At 43.8% G+C, this 27910-nt stretch overlaps 1 protein-coding gene and 1 long non-coding RNA gene across 9 annotated transcripts in view; both read left to right on the forward strand.

Annotated features, from left to right (window-relative positions):
• EXD3 (exonuclease 3'-5' domain containing 3) overlaps positions 1-27910 on the forward strand; it is a 523135-nt gene that overhangs the window by 18424 nt on the left and 476801 nt on the right. The window lies entirely within an intron of this gene.
• On the forward strand, positions 1645-26418 carry LOC122463160. The gene is made up of 3 exons (XR_006286225.1): positions 1645-1655; positions 1705-1708; positions 26263-26418. It is a non-coding gene; the product is annotated as an uncharacterized LOC122463160 (long non-coding RNA).

Raw genomic sequence — 27910 nt, forward strand, 5'->3', positions numbered from 1 at the left:
CAATTTATTTGAGCATAAGCTTTTGTGAGCTACAGCTCACTTCATTGGATGCATTCAGTGGAAAATACAGTGAGGAGATTTATATACACACAGAACATGAAAAAATGGGTGTTATCATACACATTGTAAGGAGAGTGATCACTTAAGATGAGCTATTACCAGCCGGCGGGGGGGGAGGGGGAGAGAAAACCTTTTGTAGTGATAATCAAGGTGGGCCATTTCCAGCAGTTAACAGGAACGTCAGAGGAGCAGTGAGGGGGGGAATAAACATGGGGAAATAGTTTTACTTTGTGTAATGACCCATCCACTCCCAGTCTCTATTCAAGCCTAAGTTAATTGTATCCAGTTCACAAATTAATTCCAATTCAGCAGTCTCTCGTTGGAGTCTGTTTTTGAAGTCTTTTTGTTGTAATATTGCAACTTTTAGGTCTGTAATCGAGTGACCAGAGAGATTGAAGTGTTCTCTGACTGGTTTTTGAATGTTATAATTCTTGACATCTGATTTGTGTCTATTTATTCTTTTACGTAGAGACTGTTCAGTTTGGCCAATGGACATGGCAGAGGGGCATTGCTGGCACATGATGGCATATATCACATTGGTAGATGTGCAGGTGAACGAGCCTCTGATAGTGTGGCTGATGTGATTAGGCCCTATGATGGTGTCCACTGAATAGATATGTGGACACAGTTGGCAATGGGCTTTGTGGCAAGGATAGGTTCCTGGGTTAGTGATTCTGTTGTGTGGTGTGTGGTTGCTGGTGAGTATTTGCTTCAGGTTGGGGGGCTGTCTGTAAGCAAGGACTGGCCTGTCTCCCAAGGTTTGTGATAGTGATGGGTCGTCCTTCAGAATAGGTTGCAGATCCTTGATGATGCGTTGGAAAGGTTTTAGTTGGTGGCTGAAGGTGATGGCTAGTGGCGTTCTGTTATTATCTTTGTTGGGCTGTCCTGTAGTAGGTGACTTCTGGGTACTCTTCTGGCTCTGTCAATCTGTTTCTTCACTTCAGCAGGTGGGTATTGTAGTTGTAAGAATGCTTGATAGAGATCTTGTAGGTGTTTGTCTCTGTCTGAGGGGTTGGAGCAAATGCGGTTGTATCGTAGAGCTTGGTTGTGGATGATGGATCGTGTGATGTGGTCTGGATGAAAGCTGGAGGCATGTAGGTAGGAATAGCGGTCAGTAGGTTTCCGGTATAGGGTGGTGTTTGTGACCATCGCTTATTAGCACCGTAGTGTCCAGGAAGTGGATCTCTTGTGTGGACTGGTCCAGGCTGAGGATGATGTAGGGATGGAAATTGTTGAAATCATGGTGGAATTCCTCAAGGGCTTCTTTTCCATGGGTCTAGATGATGAAGATGTCATCAGTGTAGCTCAAGTAATGTAGGGGGGCTAGGGGACGAGAGCTGAGGAAGCGTTGTTCTAAGTCAGCCATAAAAATGTTGGCATACTGTGGGGCAGTGCGGGTACCCATGGCAGTGCCACTGACTTGAAGGTATAAATTGTCCCCAAAGCTGAAATAGTTCTGGGTGAGGACAAAGTCACAAAGTTCAGCCAGCAGGTTTGCCGTGACATTATGAGGGATACTGTTCCTCATGCCTTGTAGTCCATCTTTGTGTGGAATGTTGGTGTAGAGGGCTTCTACATCCATAGTGGCCAGGATGGTATTTTCAGGAAGATCACCGATGGATTGTAGTTTCCTCAGGAAGTCAGTGGTGTCTCGAAGGTAGCTGGGAGTGCTGGTAGCGTAGGGCCTGAGGAGGGAGTCTACATAGCCAGGCAATCCTGCTGTCAGGGTGCCAATGCCTGAGATGATGGGGCGTCCAGGATTTCCAGGTTTATGGATCTTGGGTAGCAGATAGAATGTCCCAGGTCGGGGTTCCAGGGATGTGTCTGTGCAGATTTGTTCTTGTGCTTTTTCAGGGAGTTTCTTGAGCAAATGGTGTAGTTTCTTTTGGTAACCCTCAGTGGGATCAGAGGGTAATGGCTTGTAGAAAGTGGTGTTGGAGAGCTGCCTAGCAGCCTCTTGTTCATATTCCGACCTATTCATGATGACAGCACCTCCTTTGTCAGCCTTTTTGATTATGATGTCAGAGTTGTTTCTGAGGCTGTGGATGGCATTGTGTTCTGAACGGCTGAGGTTATGGGGCAAGTGATGCTGCTTTTCCACAATTTCAGCCCGTGCACATCGGTGGAAGCACTCTATATAGAAGTCCAGTCTGTTGTTTTGACCTTCAGGAGGAGTCCACGTAGAATCCTTCTCATCTTAAGTGATCGCTCTCCTTACAGTGTGTATGATAACACCCATTTTTTCATGTTCTGTGTGTATATAAATCTCCTCGCTGTATTTTCCACTGAATGCATCCGATGAAGTGAGCTGTAGCTCACGAAAGCTTATGCTCAAATAAATAGGTAAGTCTCTAAGGTGCCACTAGTACTCCTTTTCTTTTTGCGAATACAGACTAACACGGCTGCTGCTCTGAAACCTGACTTTATGCAAGATGGCTCATGTAAGATATAATTGGAAGGGTTATGATTTACTGAATGGTATTATCCAATTTGTATACATGTATCATTTGTGTATCTAAAATTGGGAATATTGACTATGTAACAATTACAACTGTGTGTGTACTTGGGGGCAACGCCCACCCGACAGTAGGCGATCAGCCTGAATGACTCATTTAAAAAGGACAAGAGATCTCTGAAGATACTAATCTCTCACCTTCCCGAGGTGCTTCCTGGGATGCTGCATTGACACTACATGGTCAGGTGATAATGTCACCTGATGAAAAATACCCCCTTGGACACTGCTGGTACTTTTCTACTGTAGGGGGATGGGGATCAAACAAAGGATTCCCTCCTTAGGTAAACCCTTTTTAAGGGCTTGGGAGGGGGTTGATCGGGATTCTCCTCTATTGCCTACCCAAGAAGGAGGAGTGCTGAAAGAACCTGAATGGACAAAGGAACTAACCTGAAGGGAAAGGCAAGGGTGAGTCCAGACTGAGACGGGTCCAGTCTGTAAGAAGAAATAACTGGAACTCTGAGCTACAGAAACTTTGCAACCTGCCAAAAATAAAATTTAGGGTAAGAAATTACATTTTATAACCTGTTTCTTTAGAGAATCAAGCTTAGTTTGCGTGTTTTGTTTTATTTGCTCAGTAATCTGCTTTGTTCTCTTTGCTATCCTTTATAATCACTTCACATCTGCCTTTTATAGTTAATAAATTTGTTTTGTTTATTATTAAACGCAGTTTGTGCAATTTCTAATGGGGGGGCAAGAAGTTGTGCATATCTCTCTTCACATTGAGGGAGAGGGTGAATTTTTGAGCTTGTGCTGTGCAGATTTTTCTATACAGTGCAAGACAATATTATTTTGGGTTTATTCCCCAAAAGGGGTGTGCATGTTAGTGCTGGGTGAATCCTCCCACACAGAGCTGACTTCATTCTGTGTCTGCAGCTGGATGTGGCCCTACCTGTGTGTGTGTGCTGCAAGAGGCTGGAGAGCCTAATTCAGCAAAACAGGAAGAGAGAATCCAGGCTGGTGGAGCAGGACAGGTTCAGTGAAACCCCAGTACATCAGGTGGCATCCCAAAACGGGGGGTCCAGCCCGTCACAACGTGGTCACCCTATGCTCTTTCAGAATGTCAGTATGTCTAGGTTGGCTTCAGAGAGTTGTCACAAATAATAGTACCAGATAATTTTGTTTGCGGCAAGGGACTGAAGAAGCACAATTTAGATTTGATTTGCAATGTACACTTCTGCCACTTCATTTGGGGGGCTTGGTGTTTGTTTCTGTGAATTATATCTCTTCTCTTTGTTTATCAACTGCAGAGGTTGTAACCTTCAGTTTATATGACATGATAGTTTTGAACCAATCTTTTGTTCGAGATTAGAATGCCAGGTTAGAAATAGCTATCCTTGATATGATGTTATAGAGCAACCTCTAATCTTAAACCTACTTTTATAACATATGCCAGGATCATCATCTGTGTACCATGTGTGCATTTATATTGAGACCAAAGGCATGAGCTGTCTTAGCCTTATTGCTAACATTGACTGCCATTAACTATGAGTATTATGTCACTTAGGTAAATTGAATAACAGATTTGGAGACATAGAGGAAGACCTATTAGATTAGGCCCTGATTCTGCAAAATTTGAGCATATGTATAAAGGGGGCTACTCACAGCGTGTATGTGTAAGTTTTTGCATGATTGGGTCTTAAGTCATTTTTCTTTGGGTGGAGGGGCGAATGAAAGAGGTTAAATTGAAGTCTTACTATTTCAGATATAAATATGTATTCTATTAGATGAATCTATTCTCATGTTCTTGCTATAAGATGATGAGTAATAAAAATGTTTTAATCTAAAGTAATACCCGTTTACTCTGAGTATCACAACACATTCTAAGCAACCCACCCTGAGAAATGAAACCTTGCTATAGAGAAAAGCAGTGCATATAGAACTTTGCTTTTGGCAGAGACTTTGGGCTGAGTTCCAGCCAGTAGGACATTTTTTTAGTTGATTTGCAAACCTGTTAAGAATAGCGAGCTGTAATGGCAGTATCTGCAAACCCTTCACTATGGCAGCCTGGTCTTGCTGTAATAAAAATGCTAACTTAATTCCCTGTTAATTTTTTTACAACATTTCCTCCCAAGAGATAAAGTAAATCAACGACAATTAGGTGCTCAGATATTGTACTGATGGGAGCAGTATAAGGTCTCAGGTAGATAGAATTACATACATTTGGTTTCTTTAGAGGAAGAGGAATTGGGCGGTTTGGAAGAACACCCAGAAAGGAAATATCACTTAACAGCTGTTCATTAGACAGTAACAGACTAAGAACTCTGGCTCAGACGGCATCACTGTTATGCCAGAACTAAGAAGAAACAGAGTCAAGTTCTGTTTTATTTAAGGACTTGCACTTCCAGTAGGGAGGAATAAATTGGGTGATACTTTGCAAGAGTTGCCATCCTTTGGCTGAGACATGAATAGAGATCCCCTTTGTTCACTTACGAGTTTGAAGTCAAAGATATGCAGCACATAAGGGAAAAAAAGGTTTAGCTTCAGTGTACTGGCCAACGTTCTCTCTCAATAAAATTGTTTCCAAAGTGTGAGCTAATTGCTGTGTAATGGCTGCTGTGTTTCCCTACAACCATTTCTCCATGCTCAGTATCTAATCATTACTTTAAGCCAGTCATTCCCAAACTTAGAATATAGAATACCATAGAATATCAGGGTTGGAAGGGACCTCAGGAGGTCATCTAGTCCAACCCCCTGCTCAAAGCAGGACCAACCCCAACTAAATCATCCCAGCCAGGGCCTTGTCAAGCCTGACCTTAAAAACTTCTGAGGAAGGAGATTCCACCACCTCCTTAGGTAACCCATTCCAGTGTTTCACCACCCTCCTATTGAAAAAGTTTTTCCTAATATCCAACCTAAACCTCCCCCATTGCATCTTGAGAGCATTACTCCTTGTTCTGTCATCTGCTACCCCTGAGAACAGTCTAGAGCCATCCTCTTTGGAACCCCCTTTCAGGTAGTTGAAAGCAGCTATCCAATCCCACCTCATTCTTCTCTTCTGCAGACTAAACAATCCCAGTTCCCTCAGCTTCTCCTCATAAGTCATGTGTTCCAGTCCCCTAATCATTTTTATTGCCCTCCACTGGACTGTTTCCAATTTTTCCACATCCTTCTTGTAGTGTGAGGCCCAAAACTGGACACAGTACTCCAGATGAGGCCTCACCAATGTCGAATAGAGGGGAACAATCACGTCCCTCGATCTGCTGGCAATGCCCCTACTTATACATCCCAAAATGCATTGGCCTTCTTGGCAACAAGGGCACACTGTTGACTCATATCCAGCTTCTCGTCCACTGTAACCCCTAGGTCCTTTTCTGCAGAACTGCTCCCGAGCCATTCGGTCCCTAGTCTGTAGCAGTGCATGGGATTCTTCCGTCCTAAGTGCAGGACTCTGCACTTGTCCTTGTTGAGCCGCATCAGATTTCTTTTGGCCCAATCCTCCAATTTGTCTAGGGCCCTCTGTATCCTATCCCTACCCTCCAGCGTATCTACCTCTCCTCCCAGTTTAGTGTCATCTGCAAACTTGCTGAGGATGCAATCCGCACCATCCTCCAGATCATTAATGAAGATATTGAACAAAACCGGCCCGAGGACTGACCCTTGGGGCACTCCACTTGATACCGACTGCCAACTAGACATGGAGCCATTGATCACTACCCATTGAGCCCGACAATCTAGCCAGCTTTCTATCCACCTTACAGTCCATTCATCGAGCCCATGCTTCTTTAAGTTACTGGCAAGAATACTGTGGGAGACCGTGTCTATGAACATATACTGATGGAGCATTCTAACCAAGGGACTGAGGACTGTAATCTGGAGACTTCACATTTCCTTGATCCTTTGCAGATGGATTTATGAGTTGTATATGGTACAAAGACTATTCTAGCTTCATTGATAGCTGATTTCTCCCTTGCAATGGATAAAGTCACATGAGTCAGCAGCCTTTGATACCTGTGGTATAAGCAACATAGCCCTTGCTTGAGTGGTTTTGTTCTTTCCTCTCCAAATGTCAAAGCCTGCTCCCATTGAACTCAATAGAAAAACTTCTTTTGATTTCAATGGGAACAGGATTTGGCCCCAAGAGATCAGAGAATGATTTTGATCAATTGCTTATCTGTCCAGAGACAATTCTCATGCACGTTCTGCCAGGCTGATTTTGATTGCCTCTCCTGTATGTCAGGCAGAGGAAAATAATAAAACACTGTGGGCTGTCATTCTATCACGCTGCACATAGCACACACAGTTCTATGCCTCTTTTACATCAGACCCAGATGGCGCAGCATCTTTGCTTTCCTAGTGCCTGGTGGAGAGCAACACTTAGGCCCTGTCTACACTGCCACTTTACAGCACTGAAACTTTCTTGCTCAGGGGTGTGAAATAATACACCCCCCCCCGAGCAATGCAAGTTTCAGCGCAGAAAAGTGGCAGTGTAAACAGTGCACCAGCGCTGGGAGCTACTCCCCTCGTGGGGGCGGTTTTTTTACAGCGCTGGGAGAGCTCTCTCCCAGCACTGGTGCCACGACTACACAGCCATGTTAAAGCGCTGCCGCTGCAGTGCTTTAACGTTAGTAGTGAAGACATACCCTTCGATAAAGGCAAGCTGGCAGAAGCTTGGTTTGGACATATGGGAGGCACTGTTAGTGTGTTAAGGGAAAGTGGGATGATTGTCGTTCCTATCCTTCTTTCATTTAAGAAGTTTTCAATTTGGGGTGCTGCTGGATCCTCAGTGACACCTGGAAGTACAGGTGGCACCAGGGGAGACAGGTAAGGGGGGTATTGGAAGGGACGGGGAGCGTGTGGGGGCCACGGGCTGGGTGGGGAGGAGTCACATGGAGGGTCACGTGGGAGGTCATGTGCCCCCCCTTGTGTCCCTCCCATGAGTGCAGTACCAGCAAGAAATGATTTCTACTTGCACCACTGGTTGGAAGGGAGGTCTAATGCATCTTTATTTCATCCCTCTGCATAGTAACAAAATTAATGCAATTCTTCTTAAATCTTCCCTACTGTGGTAGGGGAGGCTGGCTTCCAGCAGATATATCTAGCTATATTGCTTCATGTTAAAGAAACATCCAGACTCTTTATAAGCACAACAGTCCTACCTCTTTCCTTAGTCAGAGGTTATACAGTATACATCTGGGGTGGGAATGAAAAGGGATTTAAAAAAAAAATCATTACCACATTAAAGCAAGAGAGAGAAACATTTAGGCCAGGTCAACACTCAAAAGATAAGTTGACTCAGATATGTTCTTTTGACCCAGTGAAAATAGTTTTCTAATGCAGACTATTATCTCTATTTGGGCCTTGATGTAACAAAGCACTTCAGCATATGCTTAACCTCAAGCATTGACATAAAGTTTGACTTAATAAGTTGAAAATTAAGCAAATGTTTTGCTATATTGTAACCTTAAAGAAACATTGGAGCAGTAAAAATTTTATTAAATGTTTGATAGTGCCCTTTTAAAGTTAAGTGAAAGTGTATGATAGCTACTTAGCCAATACTTAAAAGTTAGCATGTCTGTTTTGTACTTCTGAGGGAATTGTGCACCACTCTGTAGTGCAGAATTTGCATAGAATTAATGTTCTGTGTGGAATTTCATTTTTCCCTGCAGAATTGGTGCTGCAGAGAATCTTTTTGGATATCTGTATTGTTTCAGATATACTTGCTGACAGGTATTTTGAAATAAAGTACAAAAATAATTGAAACTGATGTGATGATATTTTTGACAAATAAAATATGCAGAATTTTGCAGAATTTAAAATGTTGTGTGCAGAATTTTTAATTTTTTGGCACAGAATTCCCTCAGGAGTAGTTTTATATAGTGTAGCTTTCCTACACAATGAAGTGGAGAACAAAATCCTACTTTCTAACCCTTGGTTACAGAAGATTAAAAATATTCTTGAGTTCCTGAGATGGCGGAAATTTTGGAATAAGGTCTTTCTATGATTCTTTATTCACAGGGCTTCAGAAATGTTTATTCCTTCCCTATCTGTATTGCTGGGTGCCACAGGCACATGTTAATGCAGCTTCCCCTGGAAATCTGTTTATCTCATTGCCCACTTCTCTATAGAATTCTCTGGAGCGCCCTTGGCCAAACAGCTGAGGGAGGTTAAGTCCTTCCCAGACACATGCTTCCATTGTTCTCTTAATTAGAAAGTATTTAAATGACAATCCACGTTGGTGGCATACCCACAGCTCCCCTATTCATTTGACGTTTATTACCTCCTTTAGAAACATAAGCATTCATTTTAGCGGAATCTGCACGAGCATGTTCCTCAACCACAGAGGCTGAAGGCTCTTTTCCAAACTTTTTGGTAATGATGTAAAAGGAAGAATAAAAAGATATACAGAGGCTCAACAGCTGTGCCCTCTTTTTATTAATGCTATCCAAAAGGCTTTCACCATTCTCTTCCTTGACTGGAGCAGATGTCCTAGAGAGAAATGCTGTTAGGGATAGCTGCTAAGATAAAATGGTTGATGATCGCTAGTATCCTATCAACAACTGAATCTTCTCCATCTGTTAAATAACTAGTGCTAAAATTAACATTGTGGGGTATGGGGAGAGAGTTCTTTAGTGGCTGCAACTTGTACCATACCTGGCTTTCCTTTCTGCATTTCTGCTTCTCAGCCAACCTCTGAGCCAGGGAAACCTTCACTGGAAATAAAGATAACCTTCTTCTGAACCAAACATCTGTGTGATTGAGAATGCACACCAATAGTTTAGAGAGCTACCCAGGTTCAAATTTCATTCGATCAGAAAGCCAGTTTAATTTGCCAGTTCAGAACTGTGCATACATTTTGGCAAAGCTAGCAGCAACATCTATTTATTTGTCACTAAATTGTGTTTTAAATGTGCTCACTTATATGTCTCAAGGCACATGTACAAAATGTTCATAGATGTATAGATTCCAAGGCCAGGAGGGATCTTTGTGATTTTAAAAAAGCATTACAGTTTCTTTTCTATTTTAGAAGCCAGAGGAAAGTAAAGGAGAGTTCTAGGGAAAAAAACCAAACAAACATCTACTTTCGTAAAAATGAACCTGTCAAAGTGCCCTAAAGTGCCACAGACCATGGCTCTGGTCTACCCCAAAGGGGACCAAATTAGAGAATCCAGTGCCATCCGTAGACAACACTAGCTCACCAGCTTCCAGACATTTAAATATATGGGATGTATGACAGATATGACCATTTACTGCAATATCCTGGGCAGACCTAGTTGAATTAAGTTTAAATATCTTAGGAGTTCGTTGTATTAAAAATGCAAATGTTTATGTATTATTGAGTGTATGTAATGTCTGTGGAGGGGAGACATGACTAATGTAAACCCTGAGCAGAGTCCTGCACTTAGGACGGAAGAATCCAATGCACCGCTACAGACTAGGGACCTAATGGCTAGGCAGTAGTTCTGCAGAAAAGGACCGAGGGGTTACAGTGGACGAGAAGCTGGATATGAGTCAATAGTGTGCCCTTGTTGCCAAGAAGGCCAATGCATTTTGGGATGTATAAGTTGGGGCATTGCCAGCAGATCGAGGGACGTGATCGTTCCCCTCTATTCGACACTGGTGAGGCCTCATCTGGAGTACTGTGTCCAGTTTTGGGCCTCACACTACAAGAAGGATGTGGAAAAATTGGAAAGAGTCCAGTGGAAGGCAACAAAAATGATTAGGGGACTGGCACACATGAGTTATGAGGAGAGGCTGAGGGAACTGGGGATGTTTAGTCTATGGAAGAGAAGAATGAGGGGGGATTTGATAGCTGCTTTCAGCTACCTGAAAGGGGGTTCCAAAGAGGATGGCTCTAGACTGTTCTCAGCGGTAGCAGATGACAGAACAAGGAGTAATGGTCTCAAGTTGCAGTGGGAGAGATTTAGGTTGGATATTAGGAAAAACTTTTTCCCTAGGAGGATGGTGAAGCACTGGAATGGGTTACCTAGGGAGGTGGTGGATTCTCCTTCCTTAGAAGTTTTTAAGGTCAGGTTTGACAAGGCCCTGGCTGGGATGATTTAGTTGGGGTTGGTCCTGCTTTGAGCAGGGGGTTGGACTAGATGACCTCCTGAGGTCCCTTCCAACCCTGATATTCTATGAGCTTCAAAGGACTATTTGAAACAATGGGCCAGACAAGAATGAACTTTCATAGTTAAGCAGATGTTCCAGGAAATCTCTAGGGGGAGCTGTAGGCAAATGTGCCCCCTCAGGTTACGCAAGACCTCAGCCTTTTGAAGCTTTGCCCTGAGGAGGGGACCTTCCTTGGCTGATCACCTGTTGCATGAGGACAAGTTCAGAAGCCCAAACTGCATAAAGGAGTGACTCTCAGGCTATGTCTATCCTACCGCTGGATCGACACTTTGGTGATCGACGCACTGGGGGTAGATTTAGCTGGTCGAGTGAAGACCCACCAAATCCACAGCAGATCGCTCTCTGGTCGACCCCGGTACTCCACCCTGAACGAGAAGAGTAAGGTAAGTCAACAGGAGAGCATCTCCTGTCAACCCAGCGCAGGGTAGACACCGCAGTAAATTGACCTAAGCTATGTCGACTCCAGCTACGTTACTCATGTAGCTGGAGTTGCATAACTTAGACCGACTTACCACGGTAGTGTAGACGTAGCCTCAGATTTATGGATTTATTTATCTGATCCTTTAGTCCGAGAGAGAGGGGCTCATTATATTGGATACTGGTATCTATAGGTATGTCTACGCTGCAAGTAGACACCTGTGTCTGGCCTTTGCCAGCTGGCTCGGGCTGTGGAGCTGTTTAATTGCAGTGTAGACTTCCAGGCTCGGGCTGCAGCCTAAGCTCTGGGACCCTCCCACCTCGTAGAGTCCTAGAGCCAGAGCGCAAGGTTTTTAATTAATTTCACTGGAGACATACCCTTTATCTAGCCTGGAGCTTTGGCGCCAGCCTGGAACAGCAAAATGAAATTTTAGACCTTGTTTGAAATTATTAAATGTGAATAACTTCTCCAGGGTAAAGTTAATCTCCTTCCTGCTCTTTCTGTGGTGTACTGAATTGCATCGAGAGGCCACTAATTCAATGTGATATAGACTCCCATGTTGGGACAAACCATTGTTTTGAGATGAGGGGGCAAGGGCATTTTAAATAGGACAAGGGTGCGGGTTTATGTTGGGCTAATCTCTAGGATAAACAATGTGTCTGTTTGTTGCCATCTTGTTTACTTGGGTGTTGTGGCAGCTCCCAAAAGGCTACCAGTGAAATGGAAGCTCTTGGCCTCATGTGCTTTTCACACAGCTGCTTCTCGCTCAGCTGTTCTGATTTCAGAGTGCTAGGTATACAACATACCTACAATCAGATCAGAGGCTGAAATTGTATTCCGATGTGTTACAGCATACAGGAACCCACCAAAATAAACACCTGTTGGCACTCCTGCTGTACTTTGATTAATTGGACTCAACATTACAGTTTGCTGGATATTTTCCACACTTGAGTAAATTGGAAAAAGCTATTTATACCCATAGCAATTTGCTCAACCAGTCATTTTCAGTATTTTCTTTGCTGCTATTTCAGATATTTGTGCTTGGAAAAGAGTAATCTCTCCCCAGTTTGTTTCTTCAAGTCACCCATCCTCTTCCCGTCTGTATCAAATTCAGACTTCTTGTCTTCACCTACAAATTCTGCTCCACATCCCATTGCTGTTTTCATTACTTACACTCCTTGATGCAGTATGTTAGGGAGAGAAATGATCCCTCAAGTAGGTGATCTCCAGGCAATATAGAGTTCTATAAGTCATAACCAGCACCTTAAACTCTGCCTGGAGACCAATAGCAGCCAGTGCTCATCTCAGCACCGGTACCGTGTACTCCCTGTGCTATATCCTGCACAATAAGCAAGATGCTGCAGTCCACACCAGCTTCAGTCTCCCAATAATTTTAAGGTATAGCCCCATATAGAGTGTATTGCAGTACCGTGTCAAATAATAGTGTATCAAATAACCTTGAAGTGACTATGATATGGGGAAGACATACAAGGGAGACGTACAAAAGAGAAGGTCACATCCTTCTAGTCAGATACAGCTGGAAAAAGCGGTTATGGTTACTGCTTTAATATGATCATCTAACAGCAGTCGGGTTTTATAACTTGGTTCAGAAAAACAGAATTAGATAAGTTCAAGGATGATAGGTGCATCTATGGTATGACAAAGCTCCGACCTTGTCTCAGTGGGTTCTGCACTTCCTGGTGGATTACGCTAGCCTCAGAAGCTCACTGTGACCCTCCACGTAGCCCTTCTCTCTCTAGAGGCAAGGGTCACAGTCTACAGAACCATTTTCATCATAAGCCAGCAAGGGAGGTGAGGAGAAACTATCCTCCCTCGCACAGTCTCTGTTGTCTCCCAGTCTCAGGAATTAGTCGGGGAGGGGGGAGCCCAAGCCCACCCTCTACTCTGGGCTCCAGCTCAGGGACCCCGATAGTAGCAGCTCTTGGTAGCTGACTTTCTGGAAACAGGACGAGTACGATTCCTGGACCACTTCCTCACAGCAGCCCCCACTTCCTCAATATCTACGTCACCCTTACCTCAGCGCCTCCTTCCTTGTGCCTGATAAGGTTTGTACTGCTCAGTTTTCTCCCACAGCGCAGCTTCCTCCACCAGCTCCTGACACACCCCCCCACCTGACTTAACTGGGAGGCTTTTAACTAGTTTCAGACAGCCCCTGATTGGCTTTAGGTGTCCCAAACAACCTAGCTGTCTTCCCTGCTTTCTGGAAGGATCTTAATTGGCCCCAGGTGTCTTAATTGACCTGGAGCAACTGCCATTTGCTTATCCTGGTAACAGGGATTTGTTTAGCCTCAGGCTAATATATCTGTCTCACACTACTTTACTATAGCTATCTGGCCTTGCCCCGTCACAATGGCATTAGCAACGATGGTCAGAGATGCAATGCCATGCTCTGGGTGCCCCTAAACTTCTGACTGTCAGATCTGGGACTGGACAACAGGGAATGGATCACTCAAAATTTCCCTGTGCTATTGATTCCCTCTGTAGCATATGGCACTGGCCATTGTTGGAAAACAGGATACTGGGCTCGCTGGGCCATTCTTATGTCTTTATTTAAAATTAGATCTGAGTGAAATTTTGAATTTCCATCTTGGAGGAATTACTGACATTTCAACATTTCAACATTACACATTGTAAGGTGAGTGATCACTTTAGATAAGCTATTACCAGCAGGAGAGTGGGGTGGGGGGAGAGAAAACCTTTTGTAGTGGTAAACACCCATTTTTTCATGCTTTGTGTGTATAAAAAGATCTTCTGTACTTTCCACAGTATGCATCCGATGAAGTGAGCTGTAGCTCACGAAAGCTTATGCTCAGATAAATTGGTTAGTCTCTAAGGTGCCACAAGTACTCCTTTTCTTTTTTCAACATTTGTGTTTGTCCTGAAATAGGATGAAAAGATAAAATTCTGAGATTTTTCACAGAACAGAAATTTGAAAAGTTTTTGATTCAGAAATGTCAGTAGATTTCAGCATTTTCAATTGAAATGAAACATTTCAATATTCTTAAAATCAAAATGTTTTGTTTTGTTGAATTGGCCAAAAATTCTTTGTTTCAGGGCAAATCATCATTAAGCTGCATTTCTCTTCCTTATAGGAGTTCTGGTTTGAGCCCCCATTGTAAAGCCTATTGTTTCCCCCCTTTCTCTCCTGTGGGCTGGCTTCTCTGGAAGAATACATTTCCCATTCTGCAAAGCGGACCCTGCTGACTGAGCTGCATGGTGCATCAGGGGAATCATGTGATTCTGGGTGTATCATGATAGGTATAGTCTAGCTAGGGAGGATGGGGGCATCAATTTTTTAGAAACTGCATTTTCTATTAGAAAATCGTTCAGACAGAAAATTCCTGACCAGTTCCATATAAAATCATCCCTAAATAGAGAATTTTCATGACCAATGGAGAAACAGTGGCTCAGTTAAAGGGGCTGATGTTACTGCCACCATCTCCTCTGACAGGTTTCAGAGTAGCAGCCGTGTTAGTCTGTATTCGCAAAAAGAAAAGGAGTACTTTTTCTATTCGGGGACACCATTATAGGGCCTAATCACATGAGCCACACTATCAGAGGCTCATTCACCTGCACATCTACCAATGTGATATATACCATCATGTGCCAGCAATGCCCCTCTGCCATGTACATTGGTCAAACTGGACAGTCTTTACGTAAAAGAATAAATGGACACAAATCAGACGTCAAGAATTATAACATTCAAAAACCGGTCGGAGAACACCTCAATCTCTCTGGTCACTCGATTACAGACCTAAAAGTGGCAATTTTTCAATAAAAAAAAGTCAAAAACAGACTCCAACGAGAGACTGCTGAATTGGAATTAATTTGAAAACTGGATACAATTAACTTAGGCTTGAATAGCGACTGGGAGTGGATGGATCATTACACAAAGTAAAACTATTTTATCCCCATGTTTATACCCCCCCCCCCCCCCCCCCCGTTCCTCAGATGTTCTTGTCAACTGCTGGAAATGGGCCACCTTGATTATCACTAAAGGTCACCCCCCCCCCCCCCCCCCCCCCGCTCTCCTGCTGGTAATAGCTCATCTTAAGTGATCACTCTCCTAACAGTGTGTATGATAACACCCATTTTTTCATGTTCTGTGTGTATATAAATCTCCTCACTGTATTTTCCACTGAATGCATCCAATGAAGTGAGCTGTGGCTCATGAAAGCTTATGCTGAAATAAATTTGTTAGTCTCTAAGGTGCCACAAGTACTCCATCTCCTCTGACTGTTTCCTCCAGCCTGTCGTCCTCACCTCAGTCTTGCTGAGCTGAGTTTCAGCCAGCTTGCTCTCAATCATGCCTCAGTCTTAACTGGCGGAAGTACTGAACTGCATTGTTGTCCAAGTTTGATAATTAGACACATACAGTTGGGTGTCATCAGCCCACAGAAATCACTACATCCCATGTCTCCTTACTAACCCGCCTAGCAGCCCCATGTACATGTGGAACAGAAGGAGTGACAGAATAGTATATTGGACTGAAGACCCTTCAGGGAAGAACAGCATTTGCTCACAGCTACCCATTGTGATCTTTCTAAGAGGAAAGAACCAAGACACTGGGGGGCAGTATGATCCACAGTCCATAGATGAGTCAGCAACACTTAATGAATGACTGGTGGTATCAAAGGCAGCTGAGAAATGTAATGATGCTAGCAAGGACACTGAAACTTTATCCATCTTCAGTAGGAGATCATTTGACAGCACAAACAGTGCAGCCTCTATGCCAAAATTAGGTCTGTAGCCAGATTGTCAAGGGTCAAGGACATGAGAGGTATCTAGATACGCCAGTGTCATACAGTATATTATGGTAGAGCCCTAAATAGGTTAAGTGCGATACGGATGTATAAGAAAAAACAATCCCTGCCCTGTAGAGCTTACTGTGTCCCATTGCTGGAATTCATGTTGGGATTATATTGTGTGCTGGGACAGTGAAGCTCGCTAGGGAAGTCAGTAGTGATGGCAGCACGATCAATGTAAGGAATTAAAAAAAATTCCTCAGAAATGTACAACTTGATCTAAATTGGGGCAAAGGGGAGGGAATGTCTGCTATAGCTTGTTCTTTCTGACTATTGGGACCCTTTACACCATCTCCAAATGTAATTTAGTTATGAGTTTTATGACAATTTATTTAACCGTAGCAGTGGCACTAGATAAAATATGGTCCGCAACGACTTTACCTTCTACACAGGATGGACAGGGCAGTAAAGATACATTATATACCACATGACAGAGTTTCCTTCTGACTCACTTGGATGATAAGGGGATAAGCACTATAAAATGCCTAAAAAAATAAGGTTAATTCTTCAATCAGTGCAGGTATCTCTTTTAAATGAGTTTGTGGGACTTTTGATTTTAGATATACAATTTGCAATGCATACCTTTAACTCTCACAATGTTATATATTTGGTTCCCATTACAATGGAAGATTGAAATGGTTAATGGGGCAGGGACATTAATAATTATTTATCTGCCTCATAGGAGTGATGTGAACGTTCTGTTTGCTACAGCACTTTGATCATGTAATGTATTTTATAAGAACTAAATAATAGTAAACCCTATCCAGCTCCCACAAAACAATTGTTGAGATTTACTAGCAAGACTCCATGTCTAGTTGGCAGCCGGTGTCAAGTGGAGTGCCCCAGGGGTCGGTCCTGGGGCCGGTTTTGTTCAATATCTTCATAAATGATCTGGAGGATGGTGTGCATTGCACTCTCAGCAAATTTGCGGATGATACTAAACTGGGAGGAGTGGTAGATACACTGGAGGGGAGGGATAGGATACAGAAGGACCTAGACAAATTGGAGGATTGGGCCAAAAGAAATCTGATGAGGTTCAATAAGGATAAGTGCAGGGTCCTGCACTTAGGATGGAAGAATCCAATGCACCGCTACAGACTAGGGACCGAATGGCTAGGCAGCAGTTCTGCGGAAAAGGACCTGGGGGTGACAGTGGACGAGAAGCTGGATATGAGTCAACAGTGTGCCCTTGTTGCCAAGAAGGCCAATGGCATTTTGGGATGTATAAGTAGGGGCATAGCGAGCAGATCGAGGGACGTGATCGTTCCCCTCTATTCGACACTGGTGAGGCCTCATCTGGAGTACTGTGTCCAGTTTTGGGCCCCACACTACAAGAAGGATGTGGATAAATTGGAGAGAGTCCAGCGAAGGGCAACAAAAATGATTAGGGGTCTAGAGCACATGACTTATGAGGAGAGGCTGAGGGAGCTGGGATTGTTTAGTCTGCAGAAGAGAAGAATGAGGGGGGATTTGATAGCTGCTTTCAACTACCTGAAAGGGGGTTCCAAAGAGGATGGCTCTAGACTGTTCTCAATGGTAGCAGATGACAGAACGAGGAGTAATGGTCTCAAGTTGCAATGGTGGAGGTTTAGATTGGATATTAGGAAAAACTTTTTCACCAAGAGGGTGGTGAAACACTGGAATGCGTTACCTAGGGAGGTGGTAGAATCTCCTTCCTTAGAGGTTTTTAAGGTCAGGCTTGACAAAGCCCTGGCTGGGATGATTTAACTGGGAATTGGTCCTGCTTCGAGCAGGGGGTTGGACTAGATGACTTTCTGGGGTCCCTTCCAACCCTGATATTCTATGATTCTATGATTCTATGACTGGCATTAGTTCTTAGCACTGCATCCAGCTGATTAGATGTACAGCAGCCAGTAACGCTGACATTTGAGTGCCTGATTTCTGGCACATTTCAATGAAAGTTTTACCCCACAGCTGTTTCCAACACAACAGTTTCTTCCCAGCAGTTAGATGGAAATTTTACATTTTCTTTTAAATAAAATTAAAACCACTGGCTCTAAGCCACCTCGCTTTGAAACAGAGAATTGTATAAGCTTCTTAACATAAGAGCTCCCCCTAAATGTAATGTGACTAGAGTCTTGTAGGAAATGGGAGAAATGATTCATACTACACACGAAGCTAGAAGTTCTGTCCCTGCCATTCCTAGACTGTGTCTCATAATTATGTATCCTGGGTTGCCAAGCATTTTCATTACTTTTATCGGATAAAGTTTGTTGATTCTGGCAAACCAGTACTGATCAAATGCACATGCACTACCAGTGCCAAGGGAGCTCTTCTTAGGAAGTGGAAGTGGGGACTCCTGCAGGATCAGTAATTGGTTGTTACCGGATTGCATGGCGTTGGTTGAACAAATAAAAAAAATTAAGAAACTCCAATGAATTGCAGATGTAGATTGCAGATTTTTAGCTGGGAATCCTAAAACCACTTGTCTGAGTTGAACCACATTAAGGGCTTGAGAAACAACTGGTCCATGGGAATCCTGTTCATATTGGCATAATGTCCAGCAGCCTCTGTTTTTAGGCTAGACACCACATTTTTAGTTAGAGACGAGTTGGGTTCCAACAGATTTTTTTTTCATTTTGTTTTAAGTTAAGTTGAAGGGGGGTGGGGGGGAGGGGGAAGGCAAGCAAGCAGCCAGGAAGAATTTTTGGCTTTTGTTTCTTTAACAGCTGTTTTTATTCTCGGAAACTCATTTTAGCTCCTGGTGTGTTTCTTCAATTTGTATCTTATGAATTCCAGAAGCATACAGATACACTGTAGACTCCACCCTCTGCATAATGCTGTGCGTGAGAAATAAACATTTGTGCACTAATTGCACAAATTAGTTGTTCGAACAACTTCTTTGTTGGGAATTCCTAGAAATTCCCTTTTAGATAAAAGTTGCTGGCAAGATCTTGTAAATCAAATAATTGGCTACTTTTAAAATCTTGGTTTTAAGAAGGGTAGAAGATCTTATATTTTTCAATTTTTTTTAATGTAGCTGTGAATAATATTTGCTCTGGAACTCATTTGTACATCACTGTGGCAATTTCTCATTTGTATTCCTGCAAATCAGAACTTGGATTTGCGAATCCTTAAAATGGAAACCACCATGTGATGGCAGCTATTTTTAGTAGTCACTCCTGTCACTCTTCCTAGAGTCAGCATTGCCCCACCACCTTTTCTAGTTCTTTGACACCCCTCCTACTCTGGGAGAGTATTTAGTATCCATGAGATGCCAAGGCCCAATCGACCCTTCTGGCTGATTAAAACATTTACAGATATTTAATGAGGAAACAGTAAGATGCATAAGTAGATTAAAGATGAAGCTCACAATGGAGTATGGGCCCACCCACTTGGTATCCAGAGTGTGGGCCGCCTTCCCCCGCTTTTGCAACATTACCGTATCTTCAATTTGCCATCCCCGGATTTCTTTAACAATGATCCCCTTACGCTTGGCCTTTTCCTTATTTAAAGCAGTCTCTATGGCTTTGCGGGTTTCACACAGCTTCTCCCTCAACTGGGCAAAGCTGAGACTCACCTCTCCTAAAAAATAAGGTCAGGATGACAGTACATAATAGAGATGTTTTGATTGAACCACCATGTACAAGGTGATGGGTGGTAACTAACCACATCAGGGGGCAGTAACTAACTATGTCAGAGCGGCAGTACTAACTTGTTTGTATTGGGGTATAAAGATGCATCGCAGAGGGAGTATCTTTGTCTGGCCTAGGGAGGAATGGGAAGTTCCGCTGTTCAGTGAGCTGATCCATTGTTATGGGCATATATCTATTCGTGGTCCGATAGAATCTTCGCGATACTAGTATTGTGCTTCGTCGACAATAAACCTGGTTTGGTGCCTTCGTTACTTAATGGATCTTGTAGTCATTGGGTGGTTCGCTCGAGGTCTGCTGTCCTAGCTGTCTGCACAAGGCAGCACCCAGAGGGAACGAACACACACACGCACACAGCCAAACATCTATCAATATCCAACCACACCTTGTTCTCGGAAACAGCGGATCTGTTGTGGCTGATTTTTTTCCAGAAAAGTTCAGCATGAGGGTCGGTTCTGGGGCCGGTTTTGTTCAATATCTTCTTTAATGATCTGGAGGATGGCGTGGATTGCACCCTCAGCAAGTTTGCAGATGACACTAAACTGGGAGGAGTGGTAGATATGCTGGAGGGTAGGGTTAGGATACAGAGGGCCCTAGACAAATTAGAGGATTGGGCCAAAAGAAATCTGATGAGGTTCAACAAGGACAAGGGCAGAGTCCTGCACTTGGGATGGAAGAATTCCATGCACCGCTACAGACTAGGGACCGAATAGCTAGGCATCAGTTCTGCAGAAAAGGACCTAGGGGTTACAGTGGGCAAGAAGCTGGATATGAGTCAACAGTGTGCCCTTGTTGCCAAGAAGGACAATGGCATTTTGGGCTGTATAAGTAGGAGCATCGCCAGCAGATTGAGGGACGTGATCATTCGCCTCTATTCGACATTGGTGAGGCCTCATCTGGAGTACTGTGTCCAGTTTTGGGCCCCACATTACAAGAAGGATGTGAAAAAACGGGAAAGCGTCCAGTGTAGGGCAAGAAAAATGATTAGGGGGCTGGAGCACATGATTTATGAGGAGAGGCTGAGGGAACTGGGATTGTTTAGTCTGCGGAAGAGAAGAATGAGGGGGGATTTGATAGCTGCTTTCAACTACCTGAAAGAGGGTTCCAAAGAGGATGGATCTAGACTGTTCTCAGTGATACCAGATGAGAGAACAAGGAGTAATGGTCTCAAGTTGCAGTGGGGGACCTTTAGGTTGGATGTTAAGAAAAACTTTTTCACTAGGAGGATGGTGAAGCACTGGAATGGGTTACCTAGGGAGGTAGTGGAATCTCCTTCCTTGGAGGTTTTTAAGGTCAGGCTTGAGAAAGCCCTGGGTGGGATGATTTAGTTGGGGATTGGTCCTGTTTTGAGCAGGGGGTTGGACTAGATGACCTCTTGAGGTCCTTTCCAACCCTGATAGTCTATGAACGTGCATCAGATTCTTTTATGGAATCTTACTTGCTTCTCATCTGAACAACTCATAAAGGAGACTCTTTACTTTCTAACCATTAAAGTGGCCTTTTTGATAGCAATCTTGTCTGTTCATAGGGTCTCTGAGTTGGGAGTTTTTTTTCTGGATCCTCCATACTGCACGTAACATAAGGCTAAGGTGGTATTCAGAATCAACCCTGTCTTCATACTAGAACTTAACTCCAGACTCCATAAGCACCAGGAAATTGTTCTTCCATCCTTCTGCTCAGATCCATCACATTCTAAAGAGAAATTATGGCATGCTTTGGATATCTGCAAAGCTCTCAAAGCATATATTCACCCCACAGCTCAGGTCAGAGACCAATATTTTGTTTGTGCTTTATTATCCAATGTCAAATGAAAAGAAGGCTTCAAAATCCTTGATGTCCAGGTGGCTGAAGTACTGCATCTCAGAGGCATCTAAGTCAGATATCACAACTCCACCTCCAGTATCAGAATTCTATGATACTTGTCATGGATAATTCAGCCCAGACAGTTATAGCAACTGAAAACAGAGTCCTGTAATGGGAAGTGTTGTGCAACCTTAATAATAGGCAGTGTTACCATCCCTACCTATAATAACTGTAAAAAGAAAAGGAGGACTTGTGGCACCTTAGAGACTAACCAATTTATTTGAGCATAAGCTTTCGTGAGCTACAGCTCACTTCATCGGAATCTACGGCTGCTACTCTGAAACCTATAATAACTGTGGGACTTTACTGTGGCAGAGTTGTCTTTTACCCAAATGCCCCTTCACATTTCTACTCACCTGTGACAAGGATGATGTTAGCGTTGCTACCTGGCCAGTTTTGGACTGGCTTGGTTGGGTCTTCTTCCAGTAACGGTCCCTGCTGAGGGTTAAGCATGCTTAACATGCGCCCAGAGCTGGAGAGTTTGAAAGTAGTATCTGTTGGTCTGCATATGCTTCCTGACTCGCCTCGTGCTTCCGTCGGAGGCAGGCCACTCATGCAATGATTCTGACGACCAGCTGCGCATGTCACAGGTGAGGGTGCTCTGCCACTACCTGGCCAGCATCTGAGTCCCGCACTGTGTGCATGCAGTGTGCCAAGAGCAGACACCAGCAAATAGGGAAGTGGCACCCTAGTCTTGCCGCAGAGTCCCTCCAAGTTTTGCATAAATTTCTGAGAGTTGAACTCCTCCCCGGGGTTGCCCCCAGCCCTGGGTCCTGGCCCCATCCACAGATCAGCTGGTTTTTCTGTGCCTTGGAGGTGGCACCCCTAGATGATGTATAGTTGTGGCAATGAGATCGCAGTGCCAGCCTGTTAAACAAATCTCCCCCTTGTGTTGGGTAGACCTGGTGAGAGGGATTTTATTTAGCAGTACTTCAGGAAGCACATTTGTGAAATGCGGAATGTTCTCCCCCTTCTCATTTGCTGGCACTTACATCTATGAAAACTTTCCCTTCCCCACCAAAAACTCCAGCTGAATGTATTCGGTGTTTTCCAGACGAATTATCCTACTTCATGTTTTCACGAAGGCAGTCAGTCTCACCCTACTCCCATTTCATGGGTGTAGGAAGTAGTAAAAGTTTAGTAGAGCTAGTGGGGAGGTACTGATGGTGTAACATCCACTGGTGTGAGAAATAAGGCTAAATATTATTAATGCTGTAGCCCTACTAAGACAATAAATTCCTCTACCTATTCCCCAGTTTGGCTGAGGTGGAGATAAATGTGGTTTGGAGGAACACCATTAGTTTAAGCTTTCCTTGGGCCCAATTCAAGCCCAGTGAAGTCAATGGGATTTTTTTTATTGGTGTAAGAATCCACCCCCCGCCCCCAACCTCTGTCATATTCTATTGCCAAGTGCCGTCTCTGGCCACTCCAAACATACAACTTTTTTCAACAGAGCTGTGTACTCTTCTTTTCGCATGGGGACATGACTATTAAAATTATGTGATGAGTATAGCATGTATTATCTGTTACGCTTTATTTTTGTAAAGTGATGCTTATTCAGAATTTTTATAATTAGGGCTTGTCTACATATACAGTGCTGCAACAGTGCAGCTGCACTGATGTAGCTGCACTGATGTCGCGCTTCATGAAAATGCTGCACATGCTGATGGGAGGGCTTTGCCTGTTGCCGTAGGTACTCCACTTCCCCAAGAGGTGGTAGCTACGTCGACGGGAGGGCTTCTCCTGTTGACACAGTGCTGTCTACATCAGGAGTTTGGTCAGTATATACTGTTGCTCAGAGGTGTGGATTTTCCACACCCCTGAGCGACATAGTTACACTGACATAAGTCTGTAGTCAAAGTGGTAGCCGTGTTAGTCTGTATCAGCAAAAAAACTGAGGAGTACTTGTGGCACTTTAGAGACTAAAAAATTCATAGATTCATAGATATTAAGGTCAGAAGGGACCATTATGATCATTTAGTACGACCTCCTGCACAACGCAGGCCACAGAATCTCACCCACCCACTCCTACGAAAAACCTCTCACCTATGTCTGAGCTATTGAAGTCCTCAAATCGCGGTTTAAAGACTTCAAGGAGCAGAGAATCCTCCAGCAAATGACTCGTGCTCCATGCTACAGAGGAAGGCAAAAAACCTCCAGGGCCTCTTCCAATCTGCCCTGGAGGAAAATTCCTTCCCGACCCCAAATATGGGTATCAGCTAAACCCTGAGCATATGGACAAGATTCACCAGCCAGATACCCAGGAAGGAATTCTCTATAGTAACTCAGATCCCACTCCATCTAACATCCCATCACAGGCCATTGGGCCTATTTACTATGAATATTAGTCTCTAAGGTGCCACAAGTACTCCTCGTTTTTTTTTTTAAGTCTTTAGTGTAGGCCAAGTCTTCTTTGCATAGGATTTTAAAATATTGTTGCACTGTAAGGCATCAGTGCTTACAAACCTTTGAAACAATTTTGCATCTTTTTAGAGCACAGGAGATGGCATTCATTCTGGATCTTTTTCTGCATCGTTTTAGTTCAGATTTATGATTGCTTTTAAGTGCTATATTGTGTTTGTTACTCCAGCAGCTAAGAATGGTGAGGTATGAAAGGGGGCAAATGAACACTTAAAAAAATAATCTCCAATAAGGCATGTCTTTATGGTGAAAAGAAAAGGAGTACTTGTGGCACCTTAGAGACTAACCAATTTATTTGAGCATAAGCTTTCGTGAGCTACAGCTCACTTCATCGGATGCATACTGTGGAAACTGCAGAAGACATTATATACACAGAGACCATGAAATAATACGTCCTCCCACCCCACTCTCCTGCTGGTAATAGCTTATCTAAAGTGATCACTCTCCTTACAATGTGTATGATAATCAAGTTGGGCCATTTCCAGCACAAATCCAGGTTTTCTCACCCTCCGCCCCCCCCCCCCCCACAAACTCACTCTCCTGCTGGTAATAGCCCATCCAAAGTGACCACTCTCTTTACAATGTGTATGATAATAAAGTTGGGCCATTTCCAGCACAAATCCAGGTTTTCTCACCCCCCCCCCAAAACCCCCCCCCCCAAAAAAAACACACACACAAACTCACTCTCCTGCTGGTAATAGCTTATCCAAAGTGACCACTCTCCTTTATGGTGGTTAGTTTATTAGAATTATTCTGTTCCCTTTGGCTATGTAACTCTTTTTATTTATGCGTATGGTGGATTTTGAGGATATTTATTCTTTAGCAGTGCCATGAGAACATTCATAAATCTTCCTTGAGTACTTGAAGCTCCTTACCTGCTCAGCAAGCCATCTACCTCTACTTTCTTCATCCAAAAAACCTTTTGTTTCATATTGGATCCCATCACATGGAAATAATTATTACTGAGAGGAGAGAAAATTTTCTTTGTTGGATAATAGACAAGCCTGTTGTCAGTTTTAACTGCAAATTCTTTATTCATTGTGAAAAACTTTCTCTGTAGAAAAACTGCTCACAGTAGTTTAGATATTTCAGAAGGAGCTAATGAGAATGTTTTGTTTTGTCTTAATAATCAGCCTGATTACTTTTAACTATTAATTGTTATTTTTACCTTTCCACGATATTTTCTCAATGTGCTGTTTGGGTGGATGCCTGCTTTTATGTTTAAAGAGTGTAGCAGTGTACAAGAGAACATTTACCAGACTAGGCATAGAGTGACTTCTCTAGTGAACCATACCGCCACTTACATTAGTGGATATTCATCTTCAGTAGAGTGCTGCAGCATTGTCCACTGAATAAAAGATTTATTCTGGGGAGGAAAATGATTTGGAGATGTGGTTGGTTGCAGAGTATAAGCCAAGTTGTAATTATTACCAGTAGGTGCTGCTGTTCAACTGGGTGAAATGCGTCAGGGATACCGACCAGCTACAGTTCCTTTTTACAATGTCAGATAAAAAAAATGGGAGCAACCAAACTTGAACTATTGAAGCGGCAAAGAGTCCTGTGGCACCTTATAGACTAACAGACGTATTAGAGCATAAAGGTGCCACAGGACTCTTAGCCACTTCTACAGATCCAGACTAACACGGCTACCCCTCTGATACTTGAACTATTGAGAAGCTGCTGTTCAATTGCTAAATCTCTTGGGAGCTAAATACTTGACATCTTTATAAGACTCTTACAGTAACTCCTCACTTAACGTCCTCCCGCTTAACATTGTGTGACAGGGTCAGGGCAGATGGCTACAAGAGAGTGGTCAAAGGTAGATACATTAGTTCCAGGTTAAGCAGGTAAGATAACAGGGACTATTCTAGAACACTCAGAAACTTTCTAGAACTAATTAAGGCAGGTAGGCTAATTAGGACACCTGTAGCCAATTGGGAAGCTGCTAGAATTAATTAAGGCTAATCAGGACACTTGGTTTAAAAAGGCTGTCACTCCAGTTAGTGAGGTGTGCATGTAAGGAGCTGGGAGTGAGAGGACATGCTGCTGGAGGACTGAGGAGTACAAGTGTTAACAGACATCAGGAGGAAGGTCCTGTGGTGAGGACAAAGAAGGTGTTGGGAGGAGGCCATGGGGAAGTAGCCCAGGGAGTTGTAGCTGTTGCGCAGCTGTTCCAGGAGGCATTCTAGACAGCTGCGCAACAGCTACAACTCCCTGGGCTACTTCCCCATGGCCTCCTCTGAACACCTTCTTTATTCTCACCACAGGACAGCTGCAGTCCACAGGGCCCTGGGCTGGAACCCGGGGTAGAGGGCGGGCCCGGGTTCCCTCCAAACATCCCAACTCCAGACCCAACACAGGAGGTTCCACCAGAAGGGAAGGTCTCTGAGCTGTTCCCCGACCCACATGGTAGATCAGCAGAAACTGCGGGGATTGTTCTTAACCTCATCACTGGCCAGCATGGGAAAAAAAGAGTATCTGAGTGAACGGCAGATTTGAGCCACGAAAGTGGCCAAACTGAGGGCTACTGTGAATCTCTGAGGCAATCAAAATCAGCCAATAAGCGCAGAACCCACCAAGGTAGAGGAGGAACTTTATCACAGTTGTTTCAAAGTTACGTCGCTGCTCAGTTAGGGAACATGCTCGTTTAAAGTTGTGCAGTGCTTCCTTATAATGTCGTTTGGCTTCCTGCTCTGTCCACTGCTTGTAAGATTTTGTGGAAGAGCAGCGACTTTACAAGGGAGCATTGCACAAGTTCCTTTTCTCTGCCTCCTCCCCCTTCCTCCCAGTGTTTCCCCCACCACCAAACAGCTGTTTGGCTGTGCTTAGCACTTTCTGGGAGGGAGGGGGAGGAGCAGGGAAGCACTGCGGCTCCACTCCTTCCCCTCTCTCCCAGAAAATCCTAAGAGCTGCCAAACAGCTGTTTGGCGGCAGGGAAGCACTGGGAGGGAGGGGGAAGAGCAGGGAAGCGCCGCATCTGCACTCCTCCCCCTCCCTCCCAGAAAGTCCTAAGTGCCGCCAAACAGCTGTTTGGCAGCGCTTAGGACTTTCGGGGTGGGAGGAAGGAGCGGGGATGCGGTGTGCTCCGGAGAGGAGGTGGAGTGGGGGTGGGAAGAGGTGGGCTGGAGTGGAGTGGGGGTGGGAAGAGGTGGGCTGGAGTGGAGTGGGGGTGGGAAGAGGTGGGTCTGGAGTGGAGCGGGGGTGGGAAGAGGTGGGTCTGGAGTGGAGCGGGGACGGGAAGAGACAGGCCTGAAGCATCCCCCGGCAAAGTCAGCTCCTGTTCTTCTCTGGGTAAGCTGTCACAGCTGCTGCGAAGGTGCTTCCTAGCGTCCTTGCCTGCAGCGGGCTGTGCCTATGTGGGGTAAGCCAGGGGCACTTCCCAAACACAGTACAGTACTGTACAGTATATAATGCCTTTTGTCTGCTCCCCAAAAATTTCCTTGGAACCTAACCTCCTGCATTTACATTAAATCTTATGAGAAAATTTGATTCGTTTAACATTGTTTCACTTAAAGTTGCATTTTTCAGGAACATAACTACAACGTTAAATGGGGAGTTACTGTACAGAATTTTTGTTCAGAAATAAGATTTTTAAACACTTTGTTATTCTTTATAAATTGCAGCTAAGGGTATTTCTGTTTGCATCTTAAGGAGTTAAATTCCAGAGTGATGCAGTCAGGGTTTTGATGTAACTTTGGAATACAGATGCCTCCAATTTGGAGACTGTGAATTTTGTAATTGGCAGGCCTGTATTTATCAATAATAAATTGACTTTTCAGATGCTTTACGTTTATAGAACTGATTTCCTAATTTAAGTGCCTATTTAAAAGTTCTGGTTTAGTGTTTCATTTTTCAGTGAACCTTTTGTATTGGTGACTCAAGGTTCAAATGAGAAGTCTTCTGAGTGTTTCTGGATGGTGTCAAACAGTAATTATATAAGAGCACTATCCAAAGTATATTGAGTATGAAAGTGCATTTTAAAAAAAATCTTGTTTGCTAATACGATATGTGAAATATAGCTGAGGATGGAGATTGTCAAATATTACTGTTCTTCTACAGTAACGATAATCCTGGAAAATTGTAGATGTGTGAAAATGGTCATAAACAAGCTCTGTAGCATGTT

This window comes from Chelonia mydas, chromosome 16 (assembly GCF_015237465.2).
Source record: "Chelonia mydas isolate rCheMyd1 chromosome 16, rCheMyd1.pri.v2, whole genome shotgun sequence".
NCBI classification, from domain to species: Eukaryota; Metazoa; Chordata; order Testudines; family Cheloniidae; genus Chelonia; species Chelonia mydas.